The 25,603-nt window shown below is 37.6% G+C and overlaps 1 protein-coding gene across 8 annotated transcripts in view; it reads right to left on the bottom strand.

The window, feature by feature from the left end:
• Nucleotides 1–25,603, bottom strand: part of EPHA6 (EPH receptor A6) — a 371,203-nt gene that overhangs the window by 198,740 nt on the left and 146,860 nt on the right. The gene's annotated exons all lie outside the window — the stretch shown is intronic.

Raw genomic sequence — 25,603 nt, forward strand, 5'->3', positions numbered from 1 at the left:
ATGCACATTCACTGATTTATGCTGCTGACTCTGTGGTGGGGATCCCTGAAGTCCAATAAATTGGCTGAGGTGGGAACTACAAATATTCAAATGCACTGCTCCACACCAAAATAAGCTAGTCTTTATTTCTGTTCATATTTTATGGATAGACCCCTTAGAAAACCACAATTAAATAGATTTCATAAACCCTTAAAGGAGACAGTAAAAATACTGTTTTCTACACTGCATAATTTTTGAAGGAGCATCACTGTGTTTTAGGAAGATAGTGAATGAAAGGAATCAGTCAGGCTAATTAGGGCACACAATAGAAATGTTAATCAAGAAACATGACAGCAGAGAAAAAAGAAGGGAAGTAATTTCCTGCAATATATCAGTGCATACTCTTGGGATCAGGAAGGTCTGCAAGAAAAGAATGGAAGAAAAAGATCATTACAGCTGCAAGCAGCTGTCTCCAGCATCTCCAGTGATCACCTTAAAACAGAAAAGGAGAAATGTAACCCTGAGAACACTTCAGGGCAATGCAGAATTTACTCACAGAATCCTCAAATCTGTCCACAGTTGCTGTGAAAACTCTTTATTTTAAAGTACAGTATCAGCAATGCTTTATTTCATTGTTCTTTTTTTACTTTTTAATCATTGTTCCATTGCTGAAATTAGCTGGAAGCACTTTTCCGGGGAAGGGATAAGGCAGGAATGTGGTAAGTTTCTCAACCCTGTAGTGAATGCTGCAACAAGAAATATCATTTATTGTAACTACAGAAGGAACCTGTGTTTGCTGGAATTTCTCTGTATTATTTCAAGAGGAATTACTGTCCAGCTTCTCTCTTCACAGAACCTTTCATGCTCCTGTGTACAGCTGAGGACTAACTTATCAGAAGACACTGCAAACAGGCCATACCAAATATTTCTTTCTGCAAGAGCAAAAAATGGTCTGAATAGGTCAGATCCATTTTGTGGCTAATTCCTTTGTACATTATCTATCTCCTGTATCTCTTGGTGAGAACAGTTACAGAATCATCATCTCCTGGACTGAACATAATGCTAGAAAAATACCCCCCACTATTAGAAAGATTTAAAGTGCATTTGTACCATACAAAAAATTGCTCATCTATGGATATGTGTCATATGATACATATATATGTCAATGTGGTATATGTGCCAATCATATTATATCCTTATTTTTTATATAAATATATATCTCAAATGCTATCATATGTGTGCTATTCTTCCTCTCTGTCCCTTTTATTTGGATCATAAACTGTATTTTCTGTTGTCCCTCTCCCCATTTTTTCTTCTTCCTCCCCCTAGTATATGAAACCTTTCTGTTTTCATCTCTGAACATATGATAAGTAGTTGGTCATGGATTTCTCTTTTTCCTGTGCAATAATAGCTCTTTGGAATCAGCAGATGCACTTTTCTCTATCCATAAAAAATTAATCTGCTAGCCTGGGTTAATTAATTCCTATGATAGCCATTATTCAATTTGCTTTCCACGTGGGGGTTTTTTGGAACCAATTTTTTTCTGAGGCTGTTTCCACTTTTGATAAAGACCAAAACTTCCAGCCTGAGTGCTGTTGCAATGATGTTTTGTTTGCTGGCTTTATGTCAGACTGATTTCCTGTGTGAAAATAGTAATTTACCCTAGCAGTTCTCAAATAATTAACTTTGCTTGGCTTCCTGCCTCCAAAAACACTCAAGGTGCTCACTGAAATCCTACAAAATCTCCCCATGACTGGATAAGCTTTCTAGAGAAGGCACATCTTGAAGGAATGAATATCCTTACAGGCAGTTATGAACTATAAAAATCTGAAGTACAGTGCAGTCTCTGTTTACAAGGTTATGGTTTCTTGTTATGGCCTTATTATAACATTGCAGTTTTTAATGGCTTAAGGTCTGAAACTAAATTTTTTGAGGTTCACTGCTTTCACTACAGCAATTATTTTGATAATAGATCAGCTAAAGCTATGCAATTTCTTCTTCTCTGTGTAACTTTCTCTTTTACAGTAATATAATTAGCAAGAAGGAATTGCAATGAGAGAGCAATCTAACCCACTTTAAAAATACTCTAAAAAATCCAACATTTAAAAGGAGAGGCCTAAAATAATGCTTGAATTTTTAATTATGGTTACCAAGATTGCACATTCAGGTATAGATTTGAATGTGTGATTTATTTATGGCCCTGCTTTATTTACATGTACAAGTCAGGAGTTTTGGCACACAGACAAAATTACTGTAATTATGGGGAGTCTTTAAATGCCCCAATCCAGACAGGTAATTATAAAGTTGGGCAATTCATATGCAAAAAGTGCTGAAATGTTCTTATAAAATCAGGCATTTGGCCTTTGAATTAGAGTCCTTTTGGATGTGTTTGCAGAAAAGCTCAAAAGCTTGATTTTTAAAGACACTAAACATTAGTGACTCCCAGACTATTTCAGTTATAAATTACCAACTGAAAATGAACTACTCATGCCCTTGTGAGAACCAAATACAATTTTCTTTTGTATTATCTCTGAATTCCCACAAGCTACAGGCAAATAATCTTGATTGTTATAAATTATTTTCAACCCATCTTTTTGTCTTCCACATTACTGTACTCAATTTTATGTAATCTTAATTTATTCTATCATTGTTTTACGACATAAGAGTAACACAGTGTGGAACTTGTGAATAAAAATTCTGTAATTTTTGTCAGCAACTAACACTGTATTCAAATACCTATTTTTCCATGGAGCCAACACATAAAATTCTGTAATTAGTTCATTCAGATTAATTTGTATTGTCTCAAGTATTCGTCTGCTGGTCTTCCTATAACAGGAATAAATCCTTTGAGGATGCAAATCCAACCCCATTTTAATAAAGCAAAAATCATGAAGGTGCCCTTTAGCTGAACAGGTTTCTAATTTGTGTTTTACCAAAGTAGTTATGTGGGATAAATCTTCAATCCTTGTGTCTGGAATATTTCACATGATTGATGACAAGAACTGGAGTTAGGTATTTCTACTGAACACACTGATATTCCACAGGAATCTCACAGAGATGAACCATGACTATAATATGAATTCGTAAATAATCAGGTTGATGTGAAAAATGTTCCCTCCAGTAAGACCTCGAGTACTGATAGAGAAATTTGAGCTTAAAAACACAGATAAGCATTACTATAAAAACATATTAAATCTGCATAAAAGCCAAATCTTTCCTAAAAGTGCTGAAGAAGTACCAGAGGGGTTTATTTCTAGTTTTCAACTACACTGGACACACTTTACACTGCAGTGTAAAGTATTTTCCAAATGAAGAAAATAACATTACACCCATCCTGAAAAACCCCAACCAAAATGTCTTAAGCTTAAAGAGGTTAGTGGGACTTACTGAAAATTTTCTAGCAATTAATTATCCTGACTACAGGTGCCAGGTGGGGCTGTAGCTCTTTAAATGAGGAGCCAAACATCCCGAAACAGCACCATAAGGTCATCCTACAGCTGAATTTATTTTATCTTATCCCTACTTTTCTTCACAGCTGCAAACACACAATGAGAGATTTGGCATGAAACTGACCTCTTAACTACAGACTTTAGCTCAAAAATTATTTTTTTTTAGAAGTTATTAGCATCACCTTAGTAGGAATGTGTGAATATTGTATCCTGCTGCTTTTAAGTGTGTAAATTCATATGACAGTTTTCATTCTGAAAGAAAAGTGTTTTAAGTTTTAAATAGGCATATGTGTTTTTAGGTAACATTTCAGGGCAATCACACACTTTAAAAAAACTGGTAATGAATTTTATATATCATTTGAGATATTTGATCGATGATTATATATATCTGGAATAATTCCTCAGTCAAAAGAAAACTAAAATTCAGAATTGGGATTACAGAGTCCACAAAAATGACAACTACTGATGCTTCATTGCCATCCCTCATCAGATTGTAAATATAATTCTGGTAATGTTTAATTTCAGCTTTTAAATACTCATTAAGAAGTGTGCAGGACAGAGAGCTTCTGAGTTGATAAATATCTCTGTTCTAGCTGAGGTGTGGACACATGACAGGAAGCAAGAGAGCTACAGCTCACTCACTGATCTATAGACTCTGGTTGTGTCTAAGTCTTACAGCAGTTAACATTACATTTATTTCACACCTGGGGGTGGCACATTGCTTGTATGTGGTCAATTTTCACCTTTTTCCTTCACTTACATTCACGTTTCTCATACTGTGAGAAAAATGACAGCGAGACAAAGGTCAGGAGCTACAATTCTGACAGTAAATGAGACACTGCTGCCTTCTCTCAGTGTTCAGAACTGTAAAATTTAGGATTCTGTTCATATAAAGAATAACAATGGTCTGTACCATTTGGCATCATTTTATTTTATTTTATTTTATTTTATTTATTTTATTTTATTTTATTTTATTTTATTTTATTTTATTTTATTTTATTTTATTTTATTTTATTTTCTAATTTTTTAACAGAAAACTCAAGTGAGACACTTGGTTAAACTCAGCTACAATAATGGTAACTACATTTGACATGAACATTTTCAATCACTATAAAAAGCAACATAGCTACAGATACTTAGTTTTAGACAAGTAGATACATTATAGTAGATATGATATACAAATACATACACAAAACTAATTTTATTTGGGAATAAAAGAATATTTCTAGAGAGTCAGCCATATGAGAAGTGGCTGAGGGAGCTGGGGCTGTTTAGCCTGGAGAAAAGGAGGCTCAGGGGAGACCTTTTCACTCTCTACAATCAGAAAGGACATTGTAGCAAGGTGGGGATCAGTCTTCCAGGTAAAACATGACTGGAAGATGAATTTGATAACTCAGAGACACCAAAAAGCCTAAATGGAGACCCTTCAATTAGATGATGCTTAATGCTATTTATGTGGTGCAAGAACTTTTGTTATGAAATGTAACGCTGCTGTAAAACAGAAAGATTATTTTATATTACCTAAGGATAGTAAATAATAATCTTTTCGATCTGTAATTATTACAAATGATAAATGTTTTAGGGTTCAATGGAACAGAAGTATGGGTCAAAAATGGAAATGGATCTGAAATTGATACGTCTCATCTCAGTTATAAATTTGCATGTATATATTTCAAACTTATCACAGCTGATAAAGAGGGGCCTGACTGGCAGTCCAATTAAGAAAGGCACAGGACTGGAGCTACAGGAAATTTCATTTACAGGAACAATTGATCTAGGAAAACATATACATCATCTCTGGTATTCTTGGTATCAGCTCAGGCTACAAACCTATAATATTTTTAATAATTAAGAGTTAATGACACCTTCTCTCCATCCTCATGCCCCTTTCCTCCATCATATATTACTATAAATCCTTTCCTCCATCATATATTATTAATTCTGTACTTGCAGAATGGATCCTAATCAGTCTCTTTATGTTCACAGGGGGTGGCTATGCCTTCAAAACATACAAACATCCCACAAAGAGGCCTGTCAGATATGTTTCATGCCACTTTTGATAATATTTGGAGGAAAAAAAGACCCCAGATAATTATTTTTTTTTTTTACAGAACAACTTAAGGCAGCAATCAAAAGCATAAGAACAAAAAAAGTCAATACAAAGAGGATATCTGTGAAGTTATTATGTTATAAAGTTGCTGAAATATAAAATTGGAAGCAACCTCTGTTCAGTGGTATATTAAGTGTTAGCCTTCATAGTGCTTTTACTATCTCCTTCATTATCCCAATTAAGTCTTTAAAATTTCATCCCTAATATTACAACTGCTTCTTTATAGACTGCTTTCTACTGCAAAACTGAAGTACATACAATCTTAATGATGTTTGTGGAATAATGAGATTTGAATCAACTCTAAGACTCCTAATCTTAATTGGCAAGAAGTGTGGGAAGATGGAAAATCTCCTTTCCCTATAATCTAATCAAAGCCAGCAATATCAGCTTCCAGAGTGCAACGTCAGCCTTTCTCCTGAAAGGGCTGAGCAGGAGGTTAGGAAAAAATTAATCGTAAACATTAATGTAAATAGCAAAAGTTCACACTGGAAGCCACCTCAGCAACATTTGTGCTTTCTCTTGTGCTCTCACTTGTGTTGCTGGTACTGCTCTCAGCATCCCACCCCAGCAGGCCGAAGCAGGAGCTTATTTTCCCAAGGGGTGAGTTGAAAATGGAAATGTTTTCATGGGAAGCCCAGCAGAACTCAGAAATATGAGCCACTACAAATGTATCTGGTCAAAGTCAAAGGCAAAGGGAACTTTAAATTCCATTCTTAATTCAGAATGAAAACATTTCTGGAAGAGCTTTTAGAAGATATTCTCTGATAGAAGGAAGAGGAAAGAACTCCTGTGGTTGTGCAAAACTGGAGTTTAGGTCTGTGCTGATATTGCATTGCAGCTGCAACAACCCTCCTCTCCTTGAAGCTAATGTTCATCAGAAGCATCAACACCCAACACACAAGGAAAGACAGATTGTCCCTGAGTCCCCATGAGCAGCAGTCACAGCTCCAGCAAGATGGAAGCGAGCGCACCTGAATTCCCAAACGCTCGCTTTGATGCGGGCCATGAAGATAAAGAGTGTGGTTCAGTACAATGTGGCAAATATGAGGAATCATCAAGGTTCATGAATAATCCCCTCTCATGGCCAGTAACAAAGTGCTAGAATTAAAAAAGTAACTTGACTTTTCAAAAACAGATAAAAAGAAGGAACTCTCTTCACACCACAAACAGCATTAATCCCTCTATGGGTCCTTGAGTCTACATATGCAAGTTTGCCTAGATTTCTAAAAACAGCCAAAACGCATAAAAAGATGAAGAGATACTTTTTTGTGTTAATCTCCACACAGATAAAGTAAGATTCTAAAATCCCCAAGACAATCCCCAAGGCAGGGATGTCTGTTTGCCTACAAAAACATTTCAATGACTAGTAACAGTATCTATCATCTATCATCTTTTCTCTAAAACATACAGAAGGCAAAGGTGAGGTGTTTGATACACAGTGGAGTAAGAAAGCAGCTGGAATTACTGCAATTTATGCATAACCAGCCAGACAAGCTGTTGCAGCTGATGGTTATGCATTTTAGCACAGCCTGCTGTTGGCACATGGTTTAAATAAAAAATATGATGCCCACACATTCAAAGCAATGATGGAGAGCTAATGATCGGTTTCACAGCAGTGGGCTGTTGCTTCCTAATTGTTATTTGGACTTATTTTTGATAAGTTAGAGCTGGGTTTTGTTTTATTAAGTGTTATATTTTATGCAATATATCCTTTATTACATAATACCAAGCTGAAGGGGGGGATTTCAGCTCAAATGGCCAAATTGCCATTCTACTGGGCAAGCTCCAACCATGGACATGGGATGAGGCTGATGTTTCTAGAATATGATGGCCTTCCTGGTGGCAGGGCAAAGCTGGCAAGGATACCCTCAGGGTCAGTGTTAGTAGTGCAGAGGCCAGGATTTAAAATTCTGTAATAAATTGAACATTATTCCATCAGATGCAATGTGTCATGGCTTCTGTCTTACTTACATTCATTTCAGTGCACTAAAATAATTCAAGAGACATGGAGTTACTTTTCTTCTCTGCTTCTTTGCTACATTAAGTTCAAGCAAAGCACACAGAAATAGAACTGACCTGAACAAATGACTGGAGGTTTCTCTTGGGCTTCAAAAGCAAAAAGGTGTTACAGGAAAAATGCAGTCTTTTACTGACTGTAGGCTTTACCCAGAGTAGAAAGAAATAATTATTTGTTAATAATATATGTTTCTAATGTAATAATAATATAATAGTATGTTGAGCCTAAACCTCAGCGAGCCCTAGCCCTTAATTTTGCAACTAGGTTGAAACCTGCTAACATTGAATAGAAATTGTTTTCACTGATCCAGTAAATTATTGTTATTTACTTTGGACTTCGAAAAGGTGCATCCTGTGGCTTAGGTATTCGTGGTCAGGAAGGAGGGTCCAGCTGATGGAGTTTTGTACCAAAGGACTGTGAAAACAGTAGAAAGAGAGATGATTTGGTGTTGTCAGTACAGACAGTGACCCAGATACTTCATGTAAGCATTGCACAGAACATTAACTGGGCATTGCTAAGAAAACAGCCAACTAAAATTTAATATGGTAAATTGGCAACCAACCAGATTTCATTTTCTTCACTGTATGCCAGCATTTTTATTTTATTTTTATTACATAACCTAGTGGGTTTTGGGGGTTTATAACTCATATTTTTAAGGACTATAGTCCAGTTCTCTCCATCTGAATTTGATAATTGGATAGCCCCTGGTATCACAGAATTCCCTATGGCTGAAGTCAGTGCAGGAGCACTGGTGGCTTGCTGAGTGCTCTGTGTTGTTAAGAAAAGGATCTTCCGATACCTGCTCACAAATGAAGCAGAACTAATCAATCCCTCTCGGACAAGCTGATTACCTGGAAATCAATCAGTCAGGGAGCTTGTTCTGTCAGCCTTCAGGATATGAGCAAAGACTAAATGCAACTTCCAGCAGAAGTAGCGCAGAAAACACATTTACGAGGCAAGTATCTGTGATGCAGATACAGAGAGCACTGGAGCACATAAGTTCTTGTTACTGTCCCAAAATGCTCTGCTGTGACATGGAAAGCACAGACATTCCTATTCCATCAGTCAACGTCTCACAGCAACTAATTTTCCACCAGTGATCAGGAAGCTCAGAGCACTCTTTCATCAACACCCAGGGAACTGAACTAGGTCCTGGTGCAGAACACTTTGCCCTTCTGCTAATGCAGTTTGTGTTTTAGATTCTGTTTGTGACAAGCTTTGAATTCTGTTTGGGTTTAACATGGCATTACAGCTGCTGGGTGTTTCACTCTGTTACTGCCAGGTCCAGAGATAGCACAACCTGGGAAAGGAAAACAAGTGCCTGCAGCAACTGATTGACAGGCCTGAAACACCTGGGAGAAGACCATCACACAAGAAATAATGGCTTAGAGAAAAACAAATTAGGAGCTGATTTATATTCCAGGAGACATTTTATTGCCTGCCATTCTCCATCCCACTGAAATATTGTGATGGATTAGGGTGACAGAAGAGAATTGCTAGGTGCTGGTAGTGACAATTTGAACAACGAGGTGAAGGAAACACACCATGCTCTGCCTCTCTCCAGAACACAGTGAGCATGTTAGTCACTGAAAGCACCTCAAGGTGTGTTGTTCCTCTGTACCTTCACACTGTGGGCACCCCTAAGCCCCAATTCTGGTGAAGTAAGGTCTGTATTCAAAGGCAAACAGTAAGAGGGAACTGAAGACTGAAAGCATACCCAATAGTATTAGGAAATAACTGTGGTAAGATCTCCTACATTTGATACCAAACCCCCCCAAACTTATCCAGAACCATACAAGCAGAGCAGAGCTTTGGCAGAGCCAAAGGAAGGTGATAGCTGAAAAGGCTTGTGAAGACTGGCTAGGCGGGTATAAACCGAGTCATGACTTTCCTGAAGTCGCAGTAGCCATGATCCAGCTGACCTCAGGTATAACTTGTCCAAAAAACCCAAAAGTGGAGAGGGGAAACAGAAAAGAGAACCTTTGTTTCACAGCCCACTGTCATGAAGGGAGATGATTAGAAGTGAGTCAGAATTCCCAAAGCAACGGAGCTGTCCGTGGTAGTCCTGAGACCTCTCAGATCTATCACAAGAGGTCCTAGGACTGTCATGAAGACAGAGTCTTTCATCAGACTGGGAGATTTCTGGGGGATTCAGGGTGCTTCCATAAATAGCCTGAATCCCCTCCATCAGCCTGGCTTTCTCACTGAATCTTTGACACCTGCTGGCTTGTCACTAGAGAAAACCTCTGTCCCTATGCTGCTCAGCATGCAATGAGATGTATGTTCAAGCACAGGTGTTCTGAAGTGAGTTTCAAAATGTCACCCTTGAAAGAAATCCTCAAAAGCAGAGGATTTGAAAAGAAAGATGTGCTTGTCAGGTAAAACTGTGGCAGCTGCTGATACACAGCAGCTGGAAAAACAAAGGGCACGATGTCTTACCCTCAGCTCAGGGGCCCAGCGCAAGCACTGAGCTTGTTTCAATTCATCCTGCCAAAATTAAGAGTGTGAAGAAGAACAGTAAAATAAATTCAGGGAGAAATCCAACAGCTTTTGGGCAACCCTTCAGGAACCAGCTTTGAGCTAAGGAACTGCCTGTTATGTTTCCAGGGTTAGCCCAACAACTGTGCTTTATTCTCTATAGTTACCTGAGTTAGGTCAGGCTGACAGTTTGCCCTATAATGCCCAGCAAAATACAGAAGCCTTTTGGAGAGGATTCCAATATTGGATTTGAAATCATGGTAATGCCCAAATACCCCGAGAGTGGGGAAATAGATGGAATTTCTAATGTTTCACACCCATTTGAATCACAATTCTACATGTGGTACTCTGTATGTTCACCGTAGAAAGTTCATGATAGAACTGCCATCGGGAAATTTCATTTTTGTAAAAGAAAAAGATCCAAAATTGTATTAACTGAGTTGCAGGTGTGCTGTGAGGTGAGAGAGCAATTATCAAGATCATTATTATAGTACATTAGTGTCTAATGGTGTGTGATAAGGATTCTAAAGTGCCTACTGTGTACTTAGCTGTCTTTCAGTTGGCACTCAGAGACAAAAAAAAAAATTATCTGTATTGTATGTATATGCTGAATGACCAGGAAAATAGAGAGCAGTGTCAAATGCTTACAGATGTGGAGCAGAAAACCGACACATAAACAGAAAAAAAATTAAATGTTTTTTCATTTTTATAACCAGCAGTGCCAACTTTGGACAGATGGCCCACAAGCAGGTGCTGAGAGGGTGTCTTCAGTAAAGCAGCTCCTGTTTTCTAGGGTCTCTTTAAAAAAAAAATAAAGGAGGAGTGTGTGTGTGTCCATTTGAAGACATGTACAAAAGATTACAAATTTTAGATGCAATTTTTAAACAAAATCTGTTTTCCTCACCACAACTGACTTTTTGAGCAAAAGATGTTTGGCTGAATCAATTTAAACAGCAACATGGAGTTTGGCAGCAATCCATTTCTGCTGAGATTAAACCAGCTGCTACTGAATCCATTGATCCTTTTAGCTATTGATTTGTTAATTTAATAAAAAAATGAAGTTTTAGAATGTGAACAAATTTACAGTGCTGAGGAGACAGGATTTTGACAAGCTCTGCTACCAGACTAAGATGGTAACACTGTCAAATGAGAAAATCACATATGATTTAAAATATTAAAGATTTCCAATGTGGTAGATTGCTTAAAACACAATTTTAAATAGAAATGTGATCTGTTAAAAAAAAGCCCTCATAATTAAAACTGTATAATCTTAAATCAGTGTATCTGCTCTCTTTGTCTCCTCTCTACCAATACTAGCAATTAAAGCCATTTTGCTACACTTAATGCTTCTATATACTTTGGAAAGTCAAATTTCTTTAGGAAAAAAAGAACAGATTCTGTTCTTATTCCAAGGAAATTTGTGACAACTTCCAAACAGGGATCAGGTTCTCCCTGAGACAGCTCCATGCACATCAGTCCTTCACTGTGCAGCTCTCAGCTTTTACTCTGTCAAGAGCATTTCCAGCTAGGCTGAGAATCCAGAGCCTAAACACGCCATGCTCTGAGTAGGTACACAATCTGTATCCCTGGCACTGGGATCTGCTGTCCTGTTCCCTCCTTGAGGCATTACTGCCATTAGGGTGCCCTCCTTTCCCTCATTAATTCAATTCCCATAAATGAACGCTGGTGACTCAGAGGGACCCAGCAATGGCCGGGTAATGGGACTGCCAGAGTGACAGAGTGACCTCTCCTACACATGATGTTTACAGCAGATCAGCAATTTACCACTGAAATAGATTTTCCCCTGGAAAAATGCTACTTGCAGAAAATGGATGTACTGGGGAGAAGGGGAAAGAAGAAGTTGTAACAAATCTGGATCAGCATTCCCTGTTTTCCTGCCAGCTGTCTTGAAGAACTTGCTGGGGATCAACAACTTCAGCTCCAAATGCTGCCAGGACAGAGGAGCCTGACAACAGTGCAAAATTGTCTGTGGACTGCAACTGAGGTCCCATAACACCAACATAAAAAATAAAATAATCAGAGTATGTGATAAACAGGAAATATCACTCTCCCACTTGCAATTTTTTTATCCCCTTAAAGAATTAGGTACCTCAGTTTAGCCTTCAGTGACACTCACAGATGGCCACTGGCAGCAGCATCTACATTTAAGAACATGGATAGAATAGCATTAGTAAACCATAACAAAATAGAATAAGGAATGGAAGAAAATCCAACAATGCAAAAACAAACTCAAGCTTTATCGTGGGCTTTTTGAGGAAAAGGTTAACAGAAGCTTTGATATTGCCAGGCTTTAGCTGCTCAAACTCTTATCCAAAAATCTGTAGTTGTCACAGCTAAAAAGTGCATTCCAAACACACCATCATACCCAAAGTTTCTATGGTTTTTAATCACTGATGAAGGCTCCTAGGCACTAGATGGGAAACACAAGTTTCTGTTTAAATGGGTTTCATGACTTCACTGCAGTCTTTTTTGAACTTTCTTGCACTGCAACAAAGAGGAGATGCACAAAGAATTGTAAGGGAAAATTAGAAAGGATGTACATTTTCTCCTCCAAAAATTAAACTAGAAAGTGTGAAAATAGGGGGAATAGCCCCTAAACGAGTTCAACCCACAAATGTTGTTTGCTTTCCTCATGGCCTAGCTATTGCTTTAGGACTTGGATTGTTCTTATTATACCTAATGTTTATACTCTTCATATAATACATCTATTTAGTATTGTTATAAGGTGTATAAAATACATAGGAAAGATTAACATCTTCCCATTCTACAATATGCTGATAGTCCCAGAATTCAAAGAGCTGTCTCCTGAGTGGCCAAATGAAATGTTCGAAATAAAACACTCACATGCTATGCCAGCAGCTGAGAACACTATTTCATAAAAAGAAAGAGCAACAAAATGAATACATCACTGTTGCAACAAGAGCACCTTGATAAAGAAATTTGGCCCATTTTCCATTCCATACAGGTTTGCTCTGTTACTGCAAACATGAACATGGGTAAAGAGCACAATAGACAGGTCAGATTCAAGGAAAGCTTCATGTTTGTAGAGACACATGATGTGAAATTATGGAAAATGCCAAAGCCCATAAGATCTGGGTAAGTATTAATGTGAGTCTTGAGGAAATCCATATACATACAAATATTCACTGGCCATGAAGTTTCAGTCTCAACAGAAGTAACCCAAGGTCAAAGCTATGAATGGCGTGCAGCCTGGGCAATAAAAATGTAAATATCCTTCATTCTATGGAACCACAAATGTGTTTAGCTACACTGTGCAACTGGTCATCAGCACAGCAAGGAAGAGAGGGATGAGCCTGTTCTTCACAGACAGGCAGTGCAGACATTGATTACCAGAACTATAGAAAATCAACTCTTGCTGTTAGAGTTTTTCCTCTGTGCACACACCACATCCACATCCACAGATAAATCTGCATGGATCAAAGAGAACAATAAAAAATAAAACTAATAGTTAGCTTATTCACAGGCATCCATAGTGAATAGAGGATTGACAAAACACCTGATATTTTGAACTAATTAAGAAAACATTTAAAAAGCTATCTGCTACTTTTCTATCTCAGTTTATTTGTTATTTTGTATTGGGACAGTGACAGGCTGTTAATGGGATGTAATCAAACCAGCTTTCCACAGGGCTTTAAGTCAATTTCCATTCCTAGTCCTGATAAAATTTTTGTCCTTTTATATATTTTTAAATATGTCATCCTTTTTGGTGGAAATCTACATTAACACAAATATGTCTAAAATGGATAATCATGCCAAACCCTAAATACTCCCAGACAAAAAGGTCTGTATTTCAAGTTCTGCAGTGCAGGAACTGTTCTTTCTAGATATCTTTAAGGATCTTGAATGACATGAGCTTGATGCAAGACTGAGCCTTTTGCACATCTGCCTTAGCAACTCCAACCACAAAACATTCAGTAAATTCCACTGATGTGATTAAATCAGACAGAAGTTGGCATTTATTTAGCTGCCTTCAAACTTGATAATCCCAGAGCCATCAACAAGAAAATAAACAGTGTGACTGTGAAATGAAGTAGTAGATGCTGTACATTTAACATGCACTTTTATGTATCTTGGAACACTGAACTTACTCAGGACTGGTTATTAACAAGAGAATATTCCAATACTCCCCTCATTCTTTAAAAAAAGCTACTGGTCACTGTTACCTTTTGTGTCTGAAAGAGATACAGCATTAGCTTACCTTCTAAAGAATGGTGACTAAAATAATGTTATATCTTCTAACACTTCATCCCAATAATAAAACTGGGTTCTGGTGTCATCCTAGATGATTAGGACAGCATGCTTCCTGTACCTGATTCTTCAGCACAGAGCAAAAAAAAGTCTAGAAAGTAAACCTGAAGCATAACTTAGAATTAAAACTTTGGATATTTAAATTTAATACACAGTTTGCAATAGAAGTGGTCAACAAATTTTCTTCTAACAGAAATTAGTAATTTCAATATATACTTTTCAGAATCAATCTGGCTAGTTCTGTTGTAATAGTTAATGCAATTACAGTAATAGGTTTTAAATAGGTCTATATTTCAAGTATGATTGTGCTGAATTGAATTATTCCCTACTTATCACACAAACATTGGATGAACATTCCTCATTTTCAACCCACACTTTTAAACTGATTTCCTTCCACTTCAGCACGACTAAATTTCTAAAATAAAGCAGGCAGATACTTCACACTCTCTAGTGCTGTCACAAGTAGTAAATCTTCTCTAGAATGTAAAAATACCTGCAGTAAGTTCAACCTTTCTATGGTAATATGCAAATGACACATAGCTGAGGAAGTCTACAGAAAACCATCTGTTTTCAAGACCAGAATTTCATTTACACAGAACAATGCAATGTATTTTTAAAGGCTTTCCACTTAGAGATATCTAATTGTTGATGAAACGTTGTTAAGCATGTTTAAAGTTTGTTTAATGTTTTTGCTTTCTTTTCTATGGAAAAGAAAGCAAAAAAAGGTATAAACCAAAATAATGTGATTTTTCTCCTGTAACTATATGCAATGATCAGTTTTAGGTTTTGATTCAAGCCCAACCAAATGACTGGGGCTCAAAAATTAAGTAAGAGTCTGGTGGACCCTTAACAATGACAACTGGCAAGCAACAGCAAGAAAAGAAAAAAGTAACTTTCAATAAAGATGACCAAGGCCTTTGGATCTATACACAGAAGTTTTTCTTAGGGCTTTCTTCATAGTTTGAAGGAGGAACAGCATCAGAAACTGGGGAAGGCCACAGCCACCAAAAACAACCTGTATGAATGCAATTGCCTGCATTCTCTGACAACCAAATTCTGCTGGAGAATCAGACCTTTTAGGAAAATTGACAGTCTTGTTTGGATCTGTTTTTAAATGCTCTGCATAAGCAACTGGAATAATAATAATAATGATTCTTAGTAATCAATCTGAAATAAACAATGCATATTTTTCCTATAATAAAAGATATCTGTATTAGATACCAGGAAAGGTCTGTAAATTATATGTTGTTTTACCATGCCCTCCCATCTTCCCAATGAGAATTAAAAACTCCCAAATCTAAAGTCAATATATCTTCTTACTATATGCCAGAAACCAAAGCAGAAATCATTCCTAATTCTGTTTCTGAGTAGCAGGAAGCACTGTAGTTCATTATCTTCACCTTGTTTTTCACAGTCAGCTGCTAGAGGTTACAGTTTTCCAGTATGCTCATTTTTCTCTTACAATCAATGTTTATAGGGCCAGAGGAAAGAGTGGCTGCTCTGCTGTACTTTAAAAAGGAGCAGATGTGCTCCAGACCAAAGATTATTGGTTATATGGACAGAGGAGAGGGAGAGCTAAAGCTAAGATACCACAACTCCAGGGTTAAATGCTGTTAAAACTTTTATTAGTTCCACATGCCCCAGAAACTCATTATCTGAAGTAACATTTGATATTTCAAAAGAGTCACAGGGAGCATAAAAGTCTCTCCTTCTGTCCTTTTACATTTTCATGAAAAGTCTAAGTATTTAGTTTTAGTAACACATTTTAAATTTTGTTGTTTGTTTGACCAAGATGGTTCAATTCAATATTGCCTGTCAGTAATTGGGAAAAAAAAATATTTTTGATTCATAGAGTCCCCAAATAATTCCAGTTGAAAGGAATCTGTCAATCTTCAATCAAGCTGGTCAGATACAATTTGCTGTTGATAAATTCACAATGGTTGTACCAAGCAACTTCTTGTTTTCATGTGCCTGGGTGTGGTTTTCAGGGGGATTTCCTCCACAGTATTGGTGGTGACTGAAGTGATACCGAATGGCCTGGATGCACTTGACCTTGTTTCTCTTGAAGGTGGGTGTGACATTTCCTCTTTTCCAGTCACCAGAAACCTCCATGGAGCACTGTGACCTTTAGAGGTGTCAGCAGCTTCACCAGGACCTTGCCCAGCTCCCCTGAGTGCACCCAATCTGGTCTCATGGGCCAGTCTCTAGTGAGTTCAAGTTTCATTTTCCAGTACTTTGGATGATGTTTCATTCCCACTGAGGCTCAGGGAGACCAAAATGTCGATGTTAGTTACACTTGGTTTACAGGAAAGACCAGAAAAATAAATATCTGGCATTGTTTTCTTTCATCTTTATGCAATAATGGTATTTTCAACTTCCTATCCCATTTGATTTCCAGAAGTCCCTCTGACTTACACCAACACTTTTACACAACATTTACCACTCTTGTGTTTCCTCCCTAATTTCTCATTCACTGTGAAAGGCAAAAAGCAGTTCCCTTCTATCCTACAAAGTGACCCATTATTTGTTACCTAACCAAACCCTGCAAAACACAGACTAACATTAGCAATCAGCTCCTTTGTTTTATTGAAAACTTGCATTTTTCAAGCCAGTTTGGACTATAAATATTTTGGTCACATCCTACCATCTGCACTGGCAACAGCAGCAGCTCACAACCTCTCCTCAGCTGTCTGCATGCTCAGAACCCTCACGACACATGGCTTTCGTAAGTACTTTGAAGTATGTCACACATGCCAAGTTTGAAATTCTCTGAGCTAAATTTTAATAATTTGCTTCACTACAAAAGCAAAAGAGAGGCCAGAGTAATCTCCTTGTCCAATCTGTTAATTTTCTACTCTGTAGTTTCAGTGGAGAATGTGTGATTTTCTGTGGTTGAGTTTCTTTGTCTAATCTCACAGAAAATCATCAACATCCATCTGTTTATATGCCACATTTAAGTGACTTGGCTGTTCATTGAATGTGAACCATCTTCTAGAGGATGCAAAGCAGAACATTTTTTATTACCCAATTTTTAAAATGCCCACAAACTTTCATGCTGATTCAAGAGACTGCAACAACTTCATTGTAATTATTTTCAGCCATATTTTTGTGACAGCAATAGTTGTCACTTCAATTCTCCTCCATATATATATATATATATATATATATATATATATATATATATATACACATATGTATTCTTCTGTTATCATCTTCCTGAAGTAACTGAAGCACTCAATACCCTTCAGATTCTTATAGGTGAATTTGTGATTTTAATATTTTTTCTTTGTTTTTTTTTAATGACTTATTTAGATCTATTCTCAGGAGTTTCACTTTTACTAGCAAACTGTACATTTAATTCCTTTAAATTTCCAGTCAAATAATTGTCACTAGTAAAGCAGATGTAACATCTGCCACCCAAAGACAGATTCACTGTCCTGAAAATACACACAGATTATCCCTAACCTTTATTTAAATGGTAAATTTAAATTCAGAGATACAATTAAAATTCATATAATTACCTCTTAGAATCAGAAAAAAAGAAATGTGAGGAAATAATGTTGGTGATGAAAGCTCCATAACAACAATTAATACTTTAACCCACATTTTGCAAAACAAATTGAATTTTTTTGACTAAATTGTTAACCTAACAAACATTTTGCGTTTTATATTCTTGTATAAGATGTTCTAAATAAAATATCAAAGTCAATAACACGTGAAAAACTTTGATTCAGAAAATCAGCTATGTATAAAAACCAAGTATGAAGTAAGATATTTTATAATAATTTAAAATAATTTCACTTATTCAATAAAATTACAAGTTATTTGATTATAATACATTTTGTCTGTTATTATTCTGTAATGAAATTTCACAGATTTAATATGGATCCATTAAAAAAAAAATCAAATTTGTATTTTTATTGTTCTATTAAATAAATGTTTGGCAGCTGTCCTAGGATAACTGGACAATAAATGCTTTTGTTCTCATTTGTAGAGAAAAGCAATTCCAAACATTTCTCTGCAACAGGAAACCAACATTTCATCAGGTTGGTGCATCCACAGCTCTCTGGTCTGATGCTGAAAAGAAGCTCACATTGGGAGCCTGGAGTGCAAGGAAAGGGTTCTAACCCTGAGCAGGGCTGAGTTCCCCCTCCTGGTCCCACACATTCCCAAAACTGCCAAGTGCCTCGAGCTGGTCTTGGTAAAACCAAGCATTTTACCTTGGAAAGGAACAATAAACTTCCTTGAGGGGATCTAATTTTAATCAACTACCATAAGACCTGAAGCTAAGATCATTCTTTTCTTTCACAGGAACCACTGAAGCCTTTGCACAGAAGAGTATTTCATGTACAGGGATCATGAATAAACTTCTTCTTTTCCCACTGATTCTTAGAGTTTGGATTTAACTTTGAACCCGTTTCTAAGCATGACAGCAGTGGCAAACACAGTAACAAATTTAATCATGAAGTTACATTCTCAGGAGTAATGAAAGCATTACTTTTATTTTTGCTTCCTGATAAAGGATGGGGAGTTGATCCTTGCTGCACTGAGATTTTCAACAAAAATTAAAGAAAAAAACCCAAAATCTGTTCTTTTGTTCCTGGAGAGGATGGCACTCTAACCCACAGCCAAACTGGAAATCTCAGGAGCAGTCTGTAGCTTTCTGCCACATTTCTCTTTTATTTATGCCACCTGCTGCTGTCCTGTTATAGCACAGGCACAGCAGGAAACACGAATGAAAGGAAGAGCCACAAACACATGCCTGGCTGGATTGTGTTTTCCCACAGGAGCAGCAGGAAGTAAAAATGATAGGGATTATATTGTCACTTGCCCTGAGGCAAAATGTTAATAATGGAGGAAACAGCCTTATGCTTTCCTCTCCCAAGGGGCAGAAAAAAGGATCTTTGATCTGGGGAAATTAAGCTTTTTCTGCCCCTAAAGGTGGCTCAGTAGCTTACAAACACATATTACTACATGGGGTAGTTAAAATAGCAACATGTAATATAAAGACTCAGTAATGACATGTTCTTGCCTTCCAAGGCAGCATCAAATAATTTTTCAGCTAATCCATACGTGATTTATTCCAGGACAGGTTTTTTACTATGGCAATTTATTTTTATTTTTTGCTTTAATATTGCAAGATTTTCATATTAGATAAGTGCTTAGGAAAGAAATACTGCTGCCTGTGATTTTTAATCTATATACATATTCCTGTGAAACATAAGAATAAAACTAATTCTTAGATTACTTACGTTGATAAACTTAAGTCTAGACACTGAGAAAAAAAACAGATTTTAGGCAGTTTTGATAACTTTTGCTATAGCACTTCAGTTGCAATTTAACTTTCCACAAATGGCACCAAGCTTGTGATGATGAATTTTGAAGGAGGTACAAATAAACACTTTGAGTTCTTTTTTTGGTGGTAAAACCAGAAAACATGCAACAGCAAAGGCATGTTCCTGATATCATGCCAGACCAAACAAAAATAATTTCCCTATTCCTTGTCAAATATTAAACTTGAAATACTAAAACATAAGAAAATGAACTGGATATGACAAAGGAATTTCCTCACCCTGAGATATTTAGAATGACTGTAGAACACACTATGCTTTGCTGAACCAAATAGTCGTTGCTATCTCCAGCAAATCTGTTGATAGGAAATATTTTAGCACCTTTGCTACCACTTTCTGTACTCAGCAGGCCCTTCTGATATTACAGACATAAGAGAAGTCCTTAGGATCAATACAGTTTATAGGATTTTTTATTTCCACTACATGGCTTTGGGTTGTGGCAACCCAACTTCTTTCCTCATACTGAAATTATACTTCCAGTTTAGGAAAATGTGTATAAAACTCCCTATCAGTATGAAATGGAATTATGAATATTTATTGCTGAGAGAAAAGTTACTTGACTATATTAATTTCAGTGAGAAATGGTACTGCTTATGTCCAGCACATGTTAAAGTTGATTAAAGTACAAAAGGTTCATTTTCCCTACCAAGGAATCACAAGGAATCTAAAACAAATCTCCAAAACTACAGTGAAACATCCTATCTAAATTCCTTAGCAAGATTCAAACTTACTGGGGGAAAAAGAATGAAAGAAAGAAAAAAAACCCCACCAAACCCAAATACCTTTCCTTTATTTGTATTTGTTTTTCAATCTGTTTGTTTGTTTTCCAAAGAAAGCGATAAGAACTGTTAATTAAATCCAATCTTGGTTTGCCAAGACTAAGCCTTGACACCTGACTTGACACCTGAGGATGCTACAGAAGTTTAAATTCTGCTCTCAGAGAATGAGGAAACAGAGGCTGGAGAGCTGGCAGTGGCCCACATACAGAAGTGAAGCAATGTTGGTCATATTTCACATGTTTTCCAATAATGCTAATGGACTTCAGTCCTTACAAAGGATTATAAAAACAAAGCAAGTCATGGGCAAAATATCTGCTCTGCTTACTCTAAAGCAATTAAGCTAAGCTAGCCAAATAATGTAGAAAAAAAAATAATATATATATATATATATATATATGTATGTATATATGTATAAACATATAAAGAAAATCTCTAAAATACAATATACTGCCCTTGCACCAAAATCACCCATCTTTTGTACTAACTAGAAAGGTTCAGCTGCTGGTTCAGATGCAGACATCTAAAGTCAGGTATGATGAATCTCACCCTGCTAGATTAGAAAGAAGAACTGGCCACTCAGTTCACCCCTCTGATAAATGACTATTCCAGGATCAGAGATATACAGCACTCAGGAGACAAATAATTACTGGCTATAGGCTCATGGCTATTGTTTAAGGGCCAGAATAATTTACTGCAGTGTCTGCACGTGCCTCTGATCCTAACAGTGAAAAAAACCCAATAAATCTGTTTTCCCTGATAGTAGCATTGTATTTTCAAATTCCATTCCAATACAGGTAGAGCCCACAGTGCTTTCTGTCACCTGCAGTCCCCACAGCTTGCTCTGCCCTGGGCTGCCACACCACTGAGCCCTCATCCAAAAACTGCCACACCTGGGCATCTCTGGAGGTGTTCAAGGCCAGGCTGGGTGGAACTCTGAGCAACCTGGTCTGGTAAAAGGTGTCTCTGCCCATGGGAACAGGGTCATCTTTATGGTCCCTTCCAACCCAAACCATCCTACAATTCTGTGATGTCAGTAATCACACCAGTATAGATGGCTGAAAGTTTGCAGCTGCCAAAATAGTTAAAGATCTCACTTTACTCTTTTGCCTTTTCCTGCATTACACATGCTAGCAAAAAGTCTTTCAGCAGCCAAACTTTGCTGTTCATCCTTGAAACCCCACTTAGGTAAATATATGTTCTTTGATGCTCGGTGCTATCCATTACAGAGCTGCAGCACCATAAAGCTGAGAGGACTTCTGCATTCATCAGGAAATTTCGATTCTGAAATGTGCATTTTTTTTTCTTATTCCCATGGGGAAAAAAAACCTGGCAGAACCACTTCTTTCATTTATCCTCCTGTACAAGTCAGAAGAGGAACTGATGATAAAGTGTGTTTTAGAACATCAGAAAATGTAGTTTGAAAAGCATTTTTCAGATCTATAGCTCATAATGAAGTGTGCAGAATGATGATAAGGATGAGCTACCCTGAATAAGTGCTAATTTCATTCCTCCTTATCTGTCTCTTTTCCATGTCATGGCATCAATTTCAGGTTATGATTACCTAGATAAAGCCCTGCCCTTAACACCCTTCAGCATTTTGTGTGTGTTTGTGTGTGTGCAAAGCAATTACAGGGAAGATAAGATCATTTGTTTTCTTTTGAGTACAATCTCCATGCCCAAGGCACTGAACTAATGAATGAGAAAAAAAGTTCCCAAAATGAAAAATTGCAACAACTTATGCTGCTGACTTAATTTATTATTGAAAAAAAAAAAAAAAAAAGGTAAAACACTCGGAAAGTGGAGAAGCAACAGGAAGAGTTAAGCATGTGTTATAACACATCTTGAACAAAAGATCCTTGTTCTCCCCAGACAGAAATAAAGGACTGCTCAGTTTGATGAGAAACCAAATAATTTCTAAAACACTGGAAAGCAGAAAAGGAAGAAAAAAAAATAGCTTGAAAACACAAGCTGCTGTTTAGTTGTTGTTTTCCCTTGCCAAGTGATTCTAATGGCACAAGCAAAGTGCTAGAAAATTCTGGATTTTCTGGAATAAAAAGATGCTGCACACAGACGTAGAACAATCCTATTCAGGGTATTTGCAGCCACTCCAAATGCCTACAGATAGGCTTTGCAAGGTGGATGCTGCCAAAGAGAGAAAGTCCTTGGGTTTCTTTCCTTTCCTCTCTCCACTTGGCCACCTGGAGCAGTGTAGCACCTCCTTCCTTGTGCAGGATTCAGTTATGAGGACACAGTGAGTCGGATCAGCCTGAAGAGTTAAGAGAAAAACCCTGGGGTTTGACAGGTTCATTTTGTGTCAGCAAATGGCAGGGCTGATCTCGTTTGCTGTGTGGTTGCCAAATTACTACTCCAGGTGGCTGTGAGGCTGGGACAGGAACATGTGGCTGATGAGACAGGCCATGGCTTTAGGCAGACACACAGCTGGACTGGAATAAGGGCACTGTGAAGTGCACGTTGAATTTTTCTGACCTACACAGTTCCTGTGCACGAGTCACCACAGGTATCATCCCCAGGGAAGGCATCAACACAAGCCAGGCCAGGAATTCAACCCCAAATCTGGATCTTCCTTGTACTGGTTGTGACAAATACCTGAAATAAGAGCAAGGGGTCTTGCTCTGGGTGGAAAATCCCACCCAGGATATTTGTGGAGCTGGGGGCACTGAGATCCAATGCACAGCTGAGGAGGGCACAGCTAGGGCTCAAAGGGCAAAGACAATAAGCAAAACAGGAAAGTGCAGGAGAATGTGGCTGAATGACAATTTGCCTGTGGCTTGGAGCCAGTGGAAAAGGAATGCAGAAACAAGGTAAGGACGGCTTATGTGTAAGAAAGGGAACTGTGATGGGGACAGAGGAGGAGAAATGCTGGAGTGTGCAAAGAGGGATCTGGACCCAAACAACACAACCTGAGATGGGAGATGGGCCCTGAGACCTCCTGCCCAGAGACAGGGTTTGGGAATGAAGAGAGCCAAGGTCTCAGTTGGAAGGGCAGGATGGTGGCAGGAGCTGAAGAGATCCAGTCAGCAGAGCAGGTGGAAAGGGAATAAGGACATACATATTCCTATGGAACATAACACATGTGCACCTCTTATCCATAAACATCAGGATGCTACTCAGAAATCCAAACCCTCCTATTTTAGTTCCAGCAAACAGATGGAAACCACTGAGCTGCATGTTTTCATTTCAGCAGAATACCCAAGAGAGAGGGGCATCCCCCACTGCTCTCCATTACTCCCAGAGGAGGTGGAGGGAGGAAAGAACAGAGCTGAGACAGAGGGGACAGCAGGTTTTGGTAACATCAGTGACCCGAGCAGCCAGATGGGCATTTTGCTCTCCTGAATTTGCTTTCCACTAGAATCAGCTTTCTCCATGGATATCAGTGAGGAATAAACTTAAAATGGCAACAGCACTATGGTCAGGTGAAGTGCAACTTAATAGAATCAATAAAAACAATTATTTATCCTGCTTATATTTTTGATTACAAGAACAACTGACTATTAGTGGCAATATAATCTGTCAAAGTTTGCCTTCTGTGTATCTGTAAGTGTAGATAATGAGCCTCAGAGGGTTTTTTTACTTGATGTAAATTAAACTCCAATTAACTAGACATCTTTATTGTTAAACATAAAAGTTTTCTCCCATATATCAGTATCAATTTAAATTCAATAATAAATATGCCTAATGAATTATTAATAGATCCTGCATTGTGATAAAAAATGCACATAAAGATTACAGATTCAGTAAGCACAAAAAAATCAAGTTTTTATATAAAATATAGCCAGATGCAACAAGAGTTGTAATGAGTTATGCTCATCAATAGGAAAGCCAACATAAATGGAAGGATTCTCACTGATTTTACATACTCTCTGAAATATCATTAAGCAAACTGCCAAAGTAATAAACCTAAGTATCCAGAACACTTTGTACACAACATTTCTAGTTACACAAACCTAACAGCACATCCAAGGGGCTTATTGGTCTCCTCTGTACATATTAAAGGGGAAAATGTGCTGTACCCCATACACTCACTCCCCATGAAACTGTAAATGAGAGTTGCAATTATCCAGTAATGCAATGTGCAAAACCAGACTCATAAATGCATTATACACAAATTCACATCAACACGTTCCCAAACACGGTCAGGAAGAAATGGGAAAGGATCTGCAGGCTGTTTGAACCATTTAAATCCAGCAATATCTTCAGACACTTAAGGAATCCAGTGAGCCAAAGGGATATTCTGCTCTACAGGCAAGCTCTGTCCCCTTGAGCTATGTCTGGCACAGCCCATGGGGAAGCAGGAATTTCCAGTCAGAGTGTGCAGTGAATGTAAAACCTTCCTCCAGCTATAAAAATTGTTCAAAATTAGTGCACAGGGGCTGTAAGCACCAGGTTTACAACAGAGGACTGATCTCAAGCCTCCTGAAGACAAAGGGAGATCTTGCATTGATTTTCTATTAGCTTTGGCTTAGTCCCCTAAGTCAATTCATTGGCTAGACAAGCCAAACAAAAGAAGCAGGGAACATGAAAATAGGTTAGATGTAGACTTCAAATAGAAGATTTTGGGTTTAGGATAAGTTTTGGATGCAACAGAATGCTTAAGACAGACATCTTAATTTTTATAAAACAATTTTCTCACTTTTACTCATTTAAAAGATCAGTTGTGATGATACTGTAGCTATAACAAGCCTTTGAGCTGCTTTGTTGTTTGCAGGAGTTAATATAGTGAATGCTGAAGAAAACTAAGTAATAGGAAAGTATATTTACAATTGTCTTTTTTCCCCCCTGCAAATCCATGGGACTGAGACTTATTTTAAAGTTCATGCTAGTACAGGCTCTATGTTTACAATTAGGTATGGCTGCAAATTTTGCCATCACCTGTGGCTTGCAAAAATGCAGAGGAGCCTGGAACACCAAAACGTGTTCAGAAGAGATTTTCTGCAGTCTTCTTTTCCTCTGATTTGAGTCTTGATTAAAAATTATCAGATTCATGGCATGTTTATTCCCACTCACTTATTACACAGACAAATCCTTACTGGTGTGTATGTATTCTTAATATTCTTAATATTACGAGGAAAAACATTCTCCTGTGACCTGTCTCTTGCTACAGAATGTTCTGGCCAACATGTCCAGCTCTG

Source organism: Cyanistes caeruleus, chromosome 3 (genome assembly GCF_971803275.1).
Source record: "Cyanistes caeruleus chromosome 3, bCyaCae1.hap1.1, whole genome shotgun sequence".
Classification (NCBI taxonomy): domain Eukaryota; kingdom Metazoa; phylum Chordata; class Aves; order Passeriformes; family Paridae; genus Cyanistes; species Cyanistes caeruleus.